This window comes from Barbus barbus (genome assembly GCF_936440315.1).
Source record: "Barbus barbus genome assembly, chromosome: 11".
Classification (NCBI taxonomy): domain Eukaryota; kingdom Metazoa; phylum Chordata; class Actinopteri; order Cypriniformes; family Cyprinidae; genus Barbus; species Barbus barbus.
The window spans coordinates 2,362,647-2,378,672 of NC_136739.1; the positions used below are offsets into that span (position 1 = coordinate 2,362,647).

The 16,026-nt window shown below is 39.9% G+C and overlaps 1 protein-coding gene across 2 annotated transcripts in view; it reads right to left on the minus strand.

Annotated features, from left to right (window-relative positions):
• The window catches only part of LOC306877129 (ras-associated and pleckstrin homology domains-containing protein 1-like), a 66,118-nt gene extending 50,092 nt beyond the window's left edge, over positions 1 to 16,026 (minus strand). The window contains exon 1 of one of the 2 annotated variants that reach the window (XM_079428661.1): positions 15,760 to 16,026. The gene's annotated coding sequence lies outside the window, so the exon portion shown is untranslated. The remainder of the gene's footprint in view (positions 1 to 15,759) is intronic. The other variant, XM_079428662.1, reaches the window with a different exon arrangement.

Consider the following 16,026-nt stretch of genomic DNA (forward strand, 5'->3'; position numbering starts at 1 on the left):
CCAACCAAAGAAAAAATAAATAAATAATTAAATGTTGTATTGTTGAAGACAAAAAAGCGGCATGTCGTTATTGGACACGTTTAAGAATATATATGTTGCATAGGAAGTATAGCATGTCGCACTGCAGGACACTGCTGTCACTGGTCGTCATTTCATGCCAGTGACCCAATTACTGTACTCCACATCCTTCTGTCCATGCAGACGAAAACCGATACACTTCCCTTTGTGCATGATGAACAGGTGAGTGAGAGAGAGTATAGTGCAGAGCAGCATGCATGTAATGCAGATTTGAAGTACACTGTTGCAGGGCATCAGAGAGGAGAAACCGAGCTGTCACACAGCATCAAAGCAAGATGTGACCACACACACTGACCCAATACTGCAGCTCCGTTTAGACAAACACACTAGTGGAAGGAGCTTGTGCCATTTAGGCCAGTTTCATTCAGAAAAAGAGAACAACAAACCTATGCTTTTGACAGAACAAGCTATTTTCAATGAGTAGAAGTGCACTGCTACATTAAATCTTTAATGTAATGTTAAATTGTGCACAATGCTTTTGATGTAACAAAAAGGATTAAATAAATGCCAAGTTCAGTCATGAAACTCTAGATCAGGGGTAGGCAACGTCGGTCCTGGAGTGCTGCTGTCCTGTAGAGTTTAGCTCCAACCCTAATCAAACACACCTGAACAAGCTAATCAAGGTCTTCAGAATCATGCTGCGTTCCAGGCAACCCGTGTTTTTCCAACCTTCTACCCGTGAAAGTGCTCTGAAACGGCAGTCAAACCCGTGACTTCCCACCCGGGAACTCGTACTAGATCGATGTACTCCCAGTTCCACGCTTTGACATCACATAGCCCGCGAAACAACAATGGCAGCCCCTACAGATGCGGTGTTTATACGTGGTACACTGTGTATAACGTAAAATAAAAGGTATAACAGCTTCTCTTGCCTTATGCATCGTTTTTCCTCCTCCGTTTCCCTCAAAGAAGCAAGGAGTAAGCACCTTTTGGCACAATTCCTTGTGCTCAGGCAGTTTGGCGTGACTTGCCTGGAATGCTATAAAGTCGTGAGTCGTTGTTTGAAGTCGTGACTTACGGGCTTAAAAACCTGCCTGGACCGAAGCATTACTAGGGCTACAGGCAGGTGAGGTTTTTTCAGGGTTGGAGCTAAACTCAGCAGGACATCGGCACTCCAGGACCGACGTTGCCTACCCCTGCTCTAGATGGCGCAGGCTGATGGGTCATTAACGCAAAGTGATGATATTCATCACAGCATTAATCTACTTGGCACAAGCTGATTGGTTCATGTTGCATACGCAGCCAATTAGCTTGGTGCTTTACGTTTAAAACGCTTTTTAGCATTCACTAGATCATTTCACAGCTTTAGAGTTCCTCTGAAACCCCCCACCCTCCCCAGCTCCACCTGTATAGATCTACTACAGGTTATTATATATGCTATTTGTGCAGCAGCGGTATGTCTTAAAAACTCACAGCATTGTATCAGCGTATGTATTGGTTCTGTAACAGCAGCAGCAGCAATTCAGCAGACGAAGCAGATCTATACCGCCAAGACCAAATACATTAACATTGTCATATCCACTACCATGTTAAAATTTTCAGAGAGTTGTCATGTTACAACTGAAAGTAGTGACAGCATATTTAGTTAAATTCTGCTTTTCATTACGTTTCTGACTTCAAATGAGAGGTTTTTTTTTCACATTTAGATTAAATATTTTTTACTCTAAATGCAAAAATCAATTATCCGTTCAAATCCAGTGGCCCTATATGAGTCTATAATTCAAAAACTCCCACTGCTTTTGTGAATATACTGAAATGACTCAATTTTGACCGTGACATTTTGCTGAATGTGACCGCACCTATTGACTGCTGACTTGAAGAAGCTGCAATGTAATAATAACTTGACTGTAACTACTTAAATAATGATATGTCAGTTATCTGCTAGAAGTGTGGGTGCAGTATCACTTTCTCGCAATGCTTTTCAGTTGGCTACTGATATGACTGTAGTCTGTTGTGCATCTTTTTCAAAAGTAGTATTCGTTTACTTAAAGGTAATACCCAACACACTTTCACAGCAATTTTGTTTCCCCCCAAATCTATTTTACATTTACGAATTAATGGCAAATTTGCATGAATTCGTGCATTCTCATTCGTTACTTATGCCCCACTGACAGTTAAGTGTAAGGGTGGAACTTCATGCTTTTTTTTTTAACATCATACCTTTTCCTATGACTCAAAACTTTGCCGCAAATATGCCAAAACGTAAAATACTCACATTTTCTCAGGAGATTTGGTAATACATGTGGGTTCGTAATACCTTACTAATGAAAAGAAAATACCAAAACCATTCTATAGACTGACGGTTTAATTAATAGAAATAGGGATAAATGTTTTTTTTTCTTTCCCATACATAACATTCCAGTGATTATCAAAAAATCTAAGCTGTAAGACTTGGTTCTATCCATCGGTTGTTGACTGGATGGAGGCAGACCTTCAAGCTTGAGGTCAGTTTTAATAAAGAGAGGGGGGGGGGGTTAATTATAAAAAGGAGGTGAAAAAAACATAAAACATGCACGGATGAATCATTTTCATTTCACACTGAAATTAAAACAAAAATAGGTAACTGGTAATTAAATACACATAGCCGCAGAAGCTTACATCAGGTCATGTTCCATTTCTTTTGCAGTCGAAGCAGACAGCTATCATGTGTATTTGTTTTATTAATGTATGTGCATCTGTGTGCACATCTCTATCCCTACAGCTCTCATTTCAAAGTCAGAGCTGTAAAGAAGGAGGTCCGCTTGCCCTCCGGACAGACACAGATTAAATGAGGAAAGGAGGGAGCTTGCTGACAGCCTATGACTGCACCGCCAAGGGCTTTAGGGTTTCACCTGTCTCTCCGGCCTCCAGGGCTACGTTTGGAATTGAAATAATTAACCTGACAGAGCTAGTGAGCAGTTGGTGGTGTGGACGGACACAGCGGAGGCTGAGAGTCATTATTAGGTCAGTAGGACTCGCAGAAGGAATGGACCAGAGGCCATACTATGGCTTTGATATGTGATGGGTGTTTAACAGTGAAAGCCACTGCAAACTCTCTCTGAAGCCCCAGAGAAGAATTACCATCACCCATTCAAGAAAACGCTCTTGAGCATCATAGCTAGTGGTGGTAATTAGAACTCAAGCAGCTCACAAGAGAGAAAACAGAGCACTGCAACAACTGGGTCATGCAAATGGTTGGAGGCAGACTTCTTCTACCACCTCTCTGCAAGGTCTGGTGTGACTCAGTAGGTTCAAGAGAACGAATAAAGAGATTCTGAGGCAATCTGCTGTTATTACAATCAATGACATTTTAGGAAGCAAGTGCCAGAATCAAGAATTTTGAGCAATCCCAAAAGCAGTTTACATGAGACTATATATAAACTGTGCTTTAAGACTTCAGGCGGTGCACCTTTGAGGAATTCTGTCATTAAATAATTAAAAAGGCTAAGCACATTCTTAGATGGGACACTCTATGACAAACCAGAGGGCAGAATAACTCATTAGCAGCATTTTGTAAGGCAATAATCACTATTACTTTTACATAAACATGTATGCATTTGGCAAAAAAAGTGCTGAACAGTAAATGGTGGCCGCACCTTAGATGTGGCTATTCCTGCTTTTGCTGAGAATACAAGTATCTTATATTAACCACCAACAAAGCACATTATGTGACTCTTGTAAAGAGTGTGAAATAGTCACATATGAGACCCACATGCAGTAGCAAGGAAAGAACGGGGTCCATTTAGACTCCAAAATTGCTCTGGCCAGTGACACAGATGAACATACACACTCAAAAACATGACTCAACCACCACCCACTACGACCTCCAACAAATCTCACACAAAAGCCTCTCTGTGTGCTTGTCTTTTATGGGAGAGTTATGCTTTGAGTGGCTCAACTCCCATGACCACATGTCTTTTCTACATAGAGTATCCTAAACTGGGCCACATGGACATCAAGACGGTCGCCCCACCTTCCCTGAGCTTTAACAAACCCGGGTGGTGTTTGCGTGGCCACTGATGAAAATAGCATCAGACAATCAGGATATACAAGAGACAATCGCTTCTACATTAGAACATTGCAGGAAAACACAGCAAGAAGAAAGAATGGTGGAGCTTGTGGAGAAACAAGACAAAGCAGGAACAAAATTGGTTGCAGCCATTTCCTCCTACACAAAAATAGAACCGTAACCGGAGGCTGAAGTAATGTTATAAAGAAACCAGCCAGCATGTACAGACGGGAAGAGCCGCTAATGGACACCAGCAGAACGTTTCAGTTTTTCAGAGAAACAATTCAAATGCAAAGATTCCATAACCAACAGGGATCTCTTCCTGTTTTTCCCTCCGGGTGGGAGAGCAAGCATGAGAAGATACCTCATGCATATCGATCTCTCTGCAGGCTGTTGGCCTTTCCCAGAAATGCTGCAGCTCTGTACACTGGTAGACACTGAATGGTGGTATGAGGCATTATCACACATCATCTCTCAGATTTAGCCCACTACAATAGTAGGTAACCTACAAATATGCCACCATTGAAACTACGCACAGAGATGCAGTTTCAAACATAATGAACATCTGTCATTCACAAGTTCTATCAATTGAGAACGTCTATATATTTATTAGGTATATAAATAATTATCAGCTTATTGTACAGACTTTTTTACGGTAATATCACTTCATCCCCAGCATCACACATAAGAAACATGAAGATTTAGCAATGAAAATGAATGCAAAACACAATGACAACTTATCCATATTAAGGAAAGCCTTAGGCATGAATCTGATGAAGAGCCATCGTATGAACTCTAACAGACCTGCTTTGAAATTCTATCCCACATCCAGGAGGAGGGAGCACAAATCCATGAGCGATCTCCACTTTCAAACCACAGTAGCTGTCTTTATCTCATTTAGACACACAATGGTGTGTGTATGTGCATGTCTGGGTTTAATCGCAGAGGAGCTGATTAGTTTCTGTGCACCATAATTGGTGCCACTGGAGGGTGAGAGTGATCCATTTCAGAACACACACACGATTAAGAAGCACGCGATAGTAGAAATGTTACAATGGCATCTCTGAGCCAAATATGACAACAGAAAGGATGGAGCAATGCCACTTTTGTCATGAACTCTTTAAGAGAATAAGTACATTGTGTGTACTGTAAAGGAATAGTTCACCAAAAATTGTAATTTCCTGAAAACTTACTCACCCTCAGGCAACTCAGTATGTAGATGAGTTTGTTCTTTCATTGGAACAGGTTTTGACAAATTTACTTCACTTGTTCACCAATGGATCCTCTGCAGCGAATGGGTGCCGTCAGAATGAGAGTCCAAACAGCTGATAAAACATCACAATAACCCACAAGTAAAAATGCACTCAATTTACCCTGCGAGCGCACTTATGATGCTGCATACACAAGAAGCTCAGGATAAAAGAAGAACCTTTTCATTGTGAAACCATTAAGTTTTGGCTATACAGTAAATTACTAGGTTTGCTGAACGGCACAGACACAGACCGTGTACGACACGTACACAGACCCCACAGACACACACACACACACACACAACGTGATTTGTACCCCCCCTAGAAATTTAAATGCCCCCCCGATGGAGGTGACCTGGCGCCGGCTCTGCCCTTATACCTGACAAAACAAGCATCAATTAATAACTTATATAAAAGGTGTCAATCTGAACAAACTTCAATAGTTTCTTATAGGGATCCAGGAAAATTTGCCTCTCCTTCACCTCAGTGCTGGACGCGTCAGAGGGAAAAACAGCTGGGATGCAATTATGTCTCTCCTTGCATTTATGACAGCTGTTCCAGGCATGTCATAACACGATCAAATGATTTTCTGTGCTCGCTGAAGAGCAAGGAGTTCACTCTTAGAGCTGGATATACAGAGTACAATGTTACACCCAGTGCTGTGAAACCTGCTTTGAATTATGAGAGAAGCTTGCAGCTCAAGAAGATAAAGTCTCAAACGATAGTCAAGCAACCCTTTTTGAAAATAATGAAAACAGCTAAATAGATTGCATCGGTTTAGAGAGGTAAAACAATAAGAATATCAATGATCAAATTAAACTTTATAACAGCTGCAAATATGCCACACACAATTAATAAAACTAGAAAACACCCATTTAAACAACAGTGACAAAGGGCAGCATTTAAAAACTAAAAAGGAGTCATTTTGGGCATGTTTATTCACACAAACTGTCCGAATCAATTCACTAAAATGGATCACAACTCTTTTCTCTCTTCATCTTGATCACTCTTTCTCAGACAAATTAAAACGGTACTGTCACCATCTCTACATTCTCATTGACCTTCAACTTCAGCAGATGCTGAGCTAGTAAAACCTTGTAATTAATTAATAAACCGAGAGCTGGGAGGAAGACCATAAACCTGCATCCTGATCTCCATCCTCTCATTCTTCCCCCAGTCCACCGCACAGGGAACAGAGCAGAATGCTTGGCACACCGGGAAGCAACAACATTGGACGAGTGAACCAAAAGCAAATGAGGTTAGATTTTCCAAGCACGGATTTCGACATTATATTAACTCACCAGAAAGTTATTCATACTCTTCTATTCATGCTCTTTTCATTTTACGATCTGGCTTTCTGGTAAGTGTATAGTTTTACTGCTGAGAGATTACCACCTTTTATGAATCATCTATAAAACCAATAATGAACTGGGTTGCATGGTTACATCCAGGTAAGACCTCAGAGATTCAAGCACATACAGGTCAAGACAGAACAACATGTGACGCTCAGATTGCACTGACAAGGCCACGCAGAGATTTGATCAAGCTGAGATTCGGAAACACATAACTATGTCAGAGACACGTCTGCCACTATTTGAGCTGACAGAGAGACAGCACAGGCCGTGATAGCTGAAGCTCTTTCATGCGAACTCTACCCGCATTTTCACTAACGCACACTTCCCCAAACACACTTGGCTGCCTTACGAGAGTAGGTCAGGAGGACTGATATAGAGGCATTAACAGCAGGTCTCTAGTAGGCCGCTTGGTCATGCCGCTTTGGTCATGCGGAGTAAAAATATCACAGTAACACTTGCTAATATCTAAAAATGTCCCACTCTCTTCTTACTGTATTAGACATTCTCATTCTAATGTTACTAACCTTCTCTTTCTCACTCTCTTTGGTTGTAATTTGTGCTCCTTTTTCACATTTAATTATCAAATCTAGGCTCGAAAGAGAATGGATTTCAATTATATTTATCCCTGAATGAGACTATTTGATAATTAATTTATATATATTTTTTTGTTTATTTCATTGTAACACTTACAATTTTCCAAGAAAAATTCAATAAAGCTCAGAATAGTTATTAGGGAAGTTCATAGGTGATTAAGTGACAGTGAAAGTGAAGTGACATACGGCCAAGTATGGTGACCCATACTCGGAATTCGTGCTCTGCATTTAACCCATCCAAAGTGCACACACACAGCAGTGAACACACACACACACACACACACACACACACACACACACACACACACACACGGAGCAGTGGGCAGCCATTTATGCTGCGGCGCCCGGGGAGCAGTTGGGGGTTCGGTGCCTTCCTCAAGGGCACCTCAGTCGTGGTATTGAGGGTGGAGAGAGCGCTGGACATTCACTCCCCCACCTACAATCCCTGCCGGCCCGAGACTCGAACACAACCTTTGGATTACGAGTCCGACTCTCTAACCATTAGGCCACGACTTCCCACGATTACAGTTAGTTATACACTTCTATTCAAAGGTTTGGGGTTTTCTTTAAGAAATTAATACTTTTATTTAACAAGGATGCATTGAATTGATCCAAAGTTACAGTAAAGACATTTATGACCCCCCAAAAAAAAAAATCTAATAAATTATTTTCTTTTGAATTTTCCATTCTCCAAATAATCCTATAAATTTAAAAAAGGCAAGTATCACAATTTCCACAAAAATATTAAGCACAACATTGCATTGACAATAATAAGAAATGTTTATTAAGTATCAAATCAGCATATTAGAATGATTTCTGAAGAAACATGTGACACTGAAGACTGGAGCAATGATGCTGAAAATTCAGCTTTACCATCAAAAAATATTTAATATTAAAAAAAAATATATATAAATAAAGAGCAGTTAGTATTGATCAAATAAATGCAGCCTTAGTGAAAGTAAGAGTGTAACGCTGTGCATGTGAAGGTGATAATTTTAGAGATAATTTTTGTGCAGCTCCAGAATCAATAACACAGCTCAGGTGATTGGCTCAAGAAAACTGGTTGCCAATGCCAATAAGCAAAGATAGCACTTTTTTAAAATCATACACTTCTGGGGGGGGTCCTGCACCAGACAAGCAACTGGCATTGAGCTTGATGGGAACATTTACGGATAGCTTTTTTCCTGGTATTTATAAGCCTTCTTGGTTCAGACAAAACAGGTAGTCCCATTCCAAACTCACGTCACTGGTGCAGTGTTGTCAAGTTAGGACTCTCAAACAAACAGATTACACCATGTGATGCCACTGGCATAGAAATTACACACTTCATCTTCCTAAACTGCACTTCACCTTTTACTGAAACCAAATCTGCACGCTGCCGGAGGAGAAGGAGAGCTGATTGGCAGATTCATGTAGCATATTTACATAGGGTGAGGCATTGTTCCACCGATCCACCAAAACAAAAGCAGCTCACGCAGCAACAGAATTAATCAGCAAAATATCACGGCATACAAACTACTTAGATATTACCAAATATAAACTATACCACTTTTCGTCACCAAATTGCAATCCACAACAACAAGCCCTCTCAGCACTCATAACAATATCAGAAAGCACCACAGACAAATCTGCTTCACCACAAAGTACTCTCTATCAGCAACAGACATTAACAAGACTGATTACATTGAATACATGGCTCTGATTGGTCAATCATACTAGTGTCACGTAAGTATTTTTTTTTTATAATGGCCACTGTGTGATACTGAACATGGTACAGACTCAAAGCCATATTCACTAAATCAGGGGTATGCTCTTGTACCACTCTTTTTTCTCATATAATAAAACAATATAACTTATTTATTTGGTAAGTGGCCATGTAATAAGCAGGATAATGTACAGTCAGCAGGTCGTAACCACAAAATAAACTAAATAAAGACACCTATACTTCATATTGTGGTCTTGATTACGCCATCTGGGTCATTTTGTAATGAGCTGCTGACTGTACATTATCCCTTAATACGGTGCCTCATAATAAGAATCACATGCATTTCTGAAGCACTCCTGAGGAATGCAAGAGCAGAGAAACTTCTGTCAGTTATGCACTAAAGGAGGAAAAACAGCACATGTTGAGAGTGTCACTTCACACTCGTCTGATGGTAGTCCTTGAGAAGAACTGATAGAGCTCTGGTTATTCATTCCTTCTCTCCCTTTAGCCCGTGTCCTATGGGAAACAGTCAGTTCTCTCAGAGGGACGCGGGGAAGAAGGCTGCCAAGGTCAGCTGTGTCCATAAAATCTTGGCAGCAGTATAATGTGACACTTAATCTCATTGACTGTCGGTGGTCAAAGGAGCTCAAATGAAGGCTGTAGCCTGTCAAAAGAATCACTCTACTATCTGTGGTCTTAACAGATTTCAAATAAAAATCTGTCATCGTTTACTCACCCTCATGTTGTCCAAACTTGTACGGCTTTCTTGCTAAGTCATATGGGTTTGCAACAACATGAGGGTGAGTATATGAAAAAATTTTCATACTTTGGGTGAGATATCGTTTTAGTTGTGGTAACATAAGCATGCAAAAATCTGCGAGGGGAAATCTTTCATCCTTACGCCAAATTCCAAATTGCATAGATTTGTATTAAAACAACTGGATTTCACATTTAAAAATTTGCTAAATGATGGTAAATGTGACTGTTTGCCAAGGACGATAAAGAAATAAGTCAAATGTCAGCGTGCAACTCCCAAGTAAAGCTCTGAGGTGTGGATCATGTTCAATCAGCCATGTATAAAAAATGCTGTTCATAATAGAAGGAGCATGCTCTAAAAAAAAAGGCAATTAAAAGACCGTAGCTCAAATAATAAATGATCAGGGCATTACTGTAAACAAATTTCCATTCTAACAATATGCCTCACGTAAATTCTGTTTAACCTGGAATATTTTTCAGCAAAAGCTACAAGGCTCTGAGAAAGATCCCTGCTTCTCAAGCTAGAAAGGGTCTGTGACATTTCAGTGTTTGATGCAGTCCTGACTCCGTCAAATGTTGAACAATGTTGCTGTGCTGGTCAAGATGCTCAAACAGACAGAGCAATGTTTCTAAAAATCCATAGAGACGCAATACTTCCACTTTTCAGTGGAAACCAAAAAAAATATAATTTTTAGAGCAAATTAAAGTAAAAACAGGACAAAGTATTGCACTATTGGGAAAAAACACACAATTTCCTTTGAAATTTGGAATCTGTTTTCTAAATGATCTTATTGTGAACAATTCCTACAGAAATGTGTTCCATCTTTATTTTTTTCTGACCTCATAAACAAAATGTCTTAAAGGTTTAGTTCACCCAAAAATGAAAATGGCAGGGAATGGGGTTTAAGATCCAGGAGGTTAATAAAGGCCTTCTGAACAGATTCTATGCATTTGTGTGAGAAAAATATCCATATTTAAAAGTTTATAAAATGTCATCTGTAGCTTCCGCTAACTGTATTCTGCGTGTTCACCAGAGATGATGTATAGGCCAACGAGGTGACGAACACGCAGAGGAGAGAGCAAAACAAAACACCCGTCACGAATTAGAAGTACAAAACGAGGATTTGTAAAGAAAATTGTTGGAGGATTTTGATATAAGCCAAGAGGAAACCAACATATAAGCCAACATCATCTGCTGGAACGCCACTCTCTCATGAACACGCGTACAACAGTTAGAAGAAGCTAGAGATTACGGTTTATAAAGTTTTAAATAAGGATATTCTTCTTACATAAACGCATCGCTTCACTTCAGGAGGTCTTTATTAACCCCCTGGAGCCATGTGGAACACTTTTTATGATGGATGCAGTTTTTTGGGCTTAAAAATCTTAAACCCCATTCACTGCCATTATAAAGTTTGAAAGAGCCAAAACATTTCTTAAAGGCGTCATGACATGGATTTTTTTTTACTCTTTTAATATATATATATATATATATATATATATATATATATTTTATTGTTGCTTGAGGTTTACTTATAATGTTTGTGTTTTGCACAAAAAAATAAATAAATAAATAAATAAATATGTGGGAAAAATTATTATTTTCAACCCTCATTCTGACCCTCTGTCTAAAACAGAAGGTGGATCCTGGAGGGCCACTCTCCTGCAGAGTTTAGCTCCATCCCAGAAAAAAATAACTAACTGCATCCTGAAGATTTTGATTAGCTGGTTCAGGTGTGTTTGATTAGGGTTGGAGCTAAACTCTGCAGGACACTGGCCCTCCAGGATCCACGTTCCCCACCCCTGGTCTAAAACTTCCTGTTTTAAGGGGCGTGTCATTTATGGCTTCACAGTAATCGGCCACTGTTATGATTGGCTAACGTCATTGCATAAGAAACAGTATCAACACCCTCTTGCATGTGAGTGTCTTGAGAACATAAAAATAAAATGGTCATTTCCTGACAAAACGTTACGAAATCATTTATTTACGGTGATTCAGCTGCAGTAAGATCTAGTTCCGCGTCATCTTTCAACAAATGTTCCTTTGTGAACTCTCCATGACACTGTGCCTCATTTACAAAACAAAATCCTCAGACACGATCTGGAATGCCAATGAAAATAAATTACCCACTTGTTCCGGGAACCATCTGATATCTGTACAAAGATGCGAATGAGCTTTTTAAACTAAACGAGTCAAAGTGACTGTTCTTTCACTCCATTTGTCCTACTGACAGACTCAAGCATGTATATACTTAATATAGTATCCAGTGTAGACAAGATAGCGGATTGTAATTTCTATTTGGTTTAGATGCAATGTGACTCCCGTTAAGCGGCTAAATGCCAGTGGGCGGGCTTATGGTGAGAAGATGACTATTCGACGATGTCTCCTTGCACTGGAGCTGAGTCATAAACCATAAGTAAATGATTACATAATGCTTTGTCAGGAAATGACCATTTTATTTTGATTATGTCGTCAAGAAACTGCACCTCGGATCCGAAACGAGCCGTCATTACATAAATGCTTTTTTATTGATGATGAGGACATTTTAAGTTATGAAACTTGAGGGATGTATTAAGCATACAAAGATGTCTTCTGTGTCAAAAGATCAATGGAAATTTTGTTTATGATGTCATCATGCCCCCTTTAATATAACTCCGCTTGTATACGTCTGAAAGAAGAAAGTCATAAATACCCGCTTGAGGATTAGTAAATCATAGGGTATTTTCATTATTAGGTGAACTATCCCTTTAACTTGATTTTCTAGTGACACAACAGATTTCTCTTTGGTGATGTATGCTAGATTTCTCCATCAATTTGATCTGCTTAAGCATCTACGTATCTAATTGACTGCAAACTTGCATTCATATATGCTTCCATCCAATCAACAACCAATGGATAGAACCAAGTCCACACACATTTTCCCCCATTAATCCATTTCACCTGGCTGTACATCATAATACAAAAGAAAATATCCTCCCCCGTTTCGGTTTCATTGCAACCTAATGTTTCGGTCAATCTAAAACATGCATTGTGATGGCAAATTGAACGTATGAATTCAACAAATCTTCCTCTCCAACAGCCTGCCTTTCACAAACATAGATAAAACCGTATCACTGCCTGGTGGCAGCTGCCAATGTTTCTGAAACAACACTGGATGAGAGGCTGTAAACACTTGTAATCTTCTACCCAACATAGGCAGGTTACAATGTAAGCAGTACTGTCAGAAGGGAAGCCAATGCAAGGGGGCAAAATCTGCCATTGTAGTAACACAGTTCACATTGATATGAACATAATACAAAACCAAACACGCCTAAATAAAACACTGGATCTCAATGCAAACCTCAACAAATCATGTGTACAAACACTCTGCAGGAGTCATCCCCTTCCACCTTTATGTTTGTAGTGTGATGGAGACGGAGGGGTTTATGACAAATCATTCTGATGACAAATCAGGCTTTGGTCTAAGGTCTGTTATCCAAGGGAGCAAACATGTGCATTGAGTGCCATTCATGAGCAAAACTATAAGCCGACGACAGATCACACACACCTGACAATACATTTGAGCTGCTATACAGCAGATGTCACCGAAATTAGCTGATTAAAGTTGGCACGAAGTCCTCCCTCACTCACCAAACATTAGCAATATTGCACTCGTGCTGCCTTGAAGATTGATGCATGCAGTTGACCTACTCCTGCCCCAACAAAGGACGTCCTTTCGTCCGAGACTCGTGGGGCGCTATTAATTTAAATCATTTCACTCCCTTTCATCTTAGCTGCCCGTTTCCTCTTCATCTGCTCATTTTCTTCGTCATGAAGAGCCTTGCAGTCGTCTCTGGTTTCAGTCCTGAGTCGAGGGAAAGTGGGTGCAAGTGTGATCCGTCAGATAGCTGCTCATGCTGCAAAGGTCAGCACCACAAAGAACCTACTGAATCTTTATCAGGACTCATTTATGATCACTTAGAACAAAGATCTGTCGAGCAGAAAAAGACCTAGGCTGCTAGACTCTCTGCATCTGGACTCCAGGGTCCTCACAGCCAGCATCCACCCTAGTTTCACAATCACCTGACGTCATTCTGGTATAGGAGGCCAGCTCTAGAAAGAGGAATCCGGTGGGGATGGACACTGGATTTCTGCTGCACATATGGTGAGAGGTAATGAAAACTAATTCTGCAAATAACAATGCATTTTAGGGGAAATAGAGTAGAGATAGCAACACTAAAGAATAAACATCCCATTGTAATTCTTATAAACAAACAAAAAAAAAATATTTCCTAGTTTTACATCCCTCTCAGCACATATTCTACTGCTCCCACTGGATTAGACTGAAGCAACAGCACTCTGTGCAGAAAAATAAATCTCAAGTTAAATGCATTACCAGCAGCAAGTGCAGTAAAGCGTCCAAGATCTGAGGCAAAGAGCTCGCTAGAATATAAGATCCACTCTTCCAATCTACCACTGGCCTCACCAAACATGCATTTATTAATGCATATGCAAGATGATCTAATCATTTAACGATAATTTTATATGATAGCCATATGCAATCTATTGTTAAAATAGCATAAGAGCAATAAAGGCATGATTTTGAACTGTTTTGACCAATACATAGTCTTTTGGGGGTTGTTGAAACTACTGGTTTAAAAAGTGGCTTTTAGATCAGAAAAAAAAAATAATGATGTGCATGCTTAAAATGTATATTAGAATGACTTCTGTAAATTGAATTCTCCAAACAATAGTTGCTCAGGAGTGTGTAAGATTTTTTTGCTCACCAAAGCTGCATTTATCTGATCAAAAATACAGTAAACAAATTTACACTGTCAAATATTATTGCAATTTAAAAAACTGTTTTCTATTAGAATATATTTTAAAATGTTATTTGGTGCTCAAGTAACATTACTTATCAGTTTTGCCATTTCTTCCAGGTATAATATTTTTTTCAGGATTCTTTGATGAATAGTAAAAGTCTTTACTGTCACCTTTTCATCAATTTGATGCATTCTTGCTATATAACCGTATTATTGCTTTAAAAAAAGTTATTTTAGTTGTAAATGTTTAATCATTGATTTCTCTTGGCCAAAAATGGTTTAATAAATTGGAGTTAACTCCTAAATTTTTTTTTCTGTTGAATTTTTTAGCATTTACATGCTGGAAAAACTCTAAATATTTAATGGCAGGTTTCATTGTAACAGAATACCCGATGAAATGTGACAATATTTCGGTACAGAGACTGACTTTCTGAAATAAAGCCTGAAAAATAAATATTCACTGAAGTAAAAGGTTCCTGCTAGCAGATACACATACTCGGACAAGCTGGACAAAAATGTGTGAAAATAGGCCTCCACTCTACGGGCACCAAGACTGGCACGAAACCCACAGCTGTCATTGCAAAGGGTGGAGCCTGAACATATCAGTGTGTGTGTGTGTGTGTATGTGTGTGTGTGTGTGTGTGTGTGTGGAGGGGAGGTCCAGTTTGGCATCAGCTCATCTGTTTGCAGTATGTGTTACTGCAGAACACACTCCACCAGGTACAAAGAGGAAAAGCACCAATAACAGCAGAAATGAGGCTTGCATTAGATACAGCGATGCTGGAAACCCAAAAGGCTTATAGCAAACGAAACATCAGAGGTTAAACATCTCAGCCACCCTCAATAACAGCAGATGTATTCACATAGATGGAGATGCATCTCATCCTCTCTCTTTGACAGACTGATTAATCTCGTCTCATTATTTATGCTGCAATTCCTACTGCAAAACCTTACAAATCAGCATCTTCAAAAGATTCCATTAATCGTTTCAGTATTTTATTTTCGTCTATAATGTTTCTTCAAGGGAGCAGCCCTCATATTCAGACACTGGAGGCACAGCACAGCTGTCTGAATTTCAGGGCTGTTCCCTGGATGTATCGCTAGATAATGAGCTAATAATACACCGCCAGCGTGAAATACGCAAGCCGTGCTTCTGATCCGCTCATTAATGTCTTTATTTCAGAAAGAGGTCGCATGCAGCAGCGAGTATAAATGAAGAGTAAGCGCTTACTGTCGCAAACCAGCCGAAGCGTCTGCGGCTTCTGTCTTGTCCGAGGGAAACGGTAACAATGGGAAAAAGCCACTGATGTGTTGCGCAAATCCAGCGACAGAATCCCAGCTCCTCTCCCACCTCAATCGGGGTTTCGCTTCCCGTGCCGATCGCTTATATTTGATGATAATGAGACGAGCGAGCCTCCCGTTCCTCTCCCGCTTCCATTCCCGTTCTGAGCTGCGGACCGATGCGCGTTCCTGGCGTCTCCGTTTCCTGTCCAGCCCC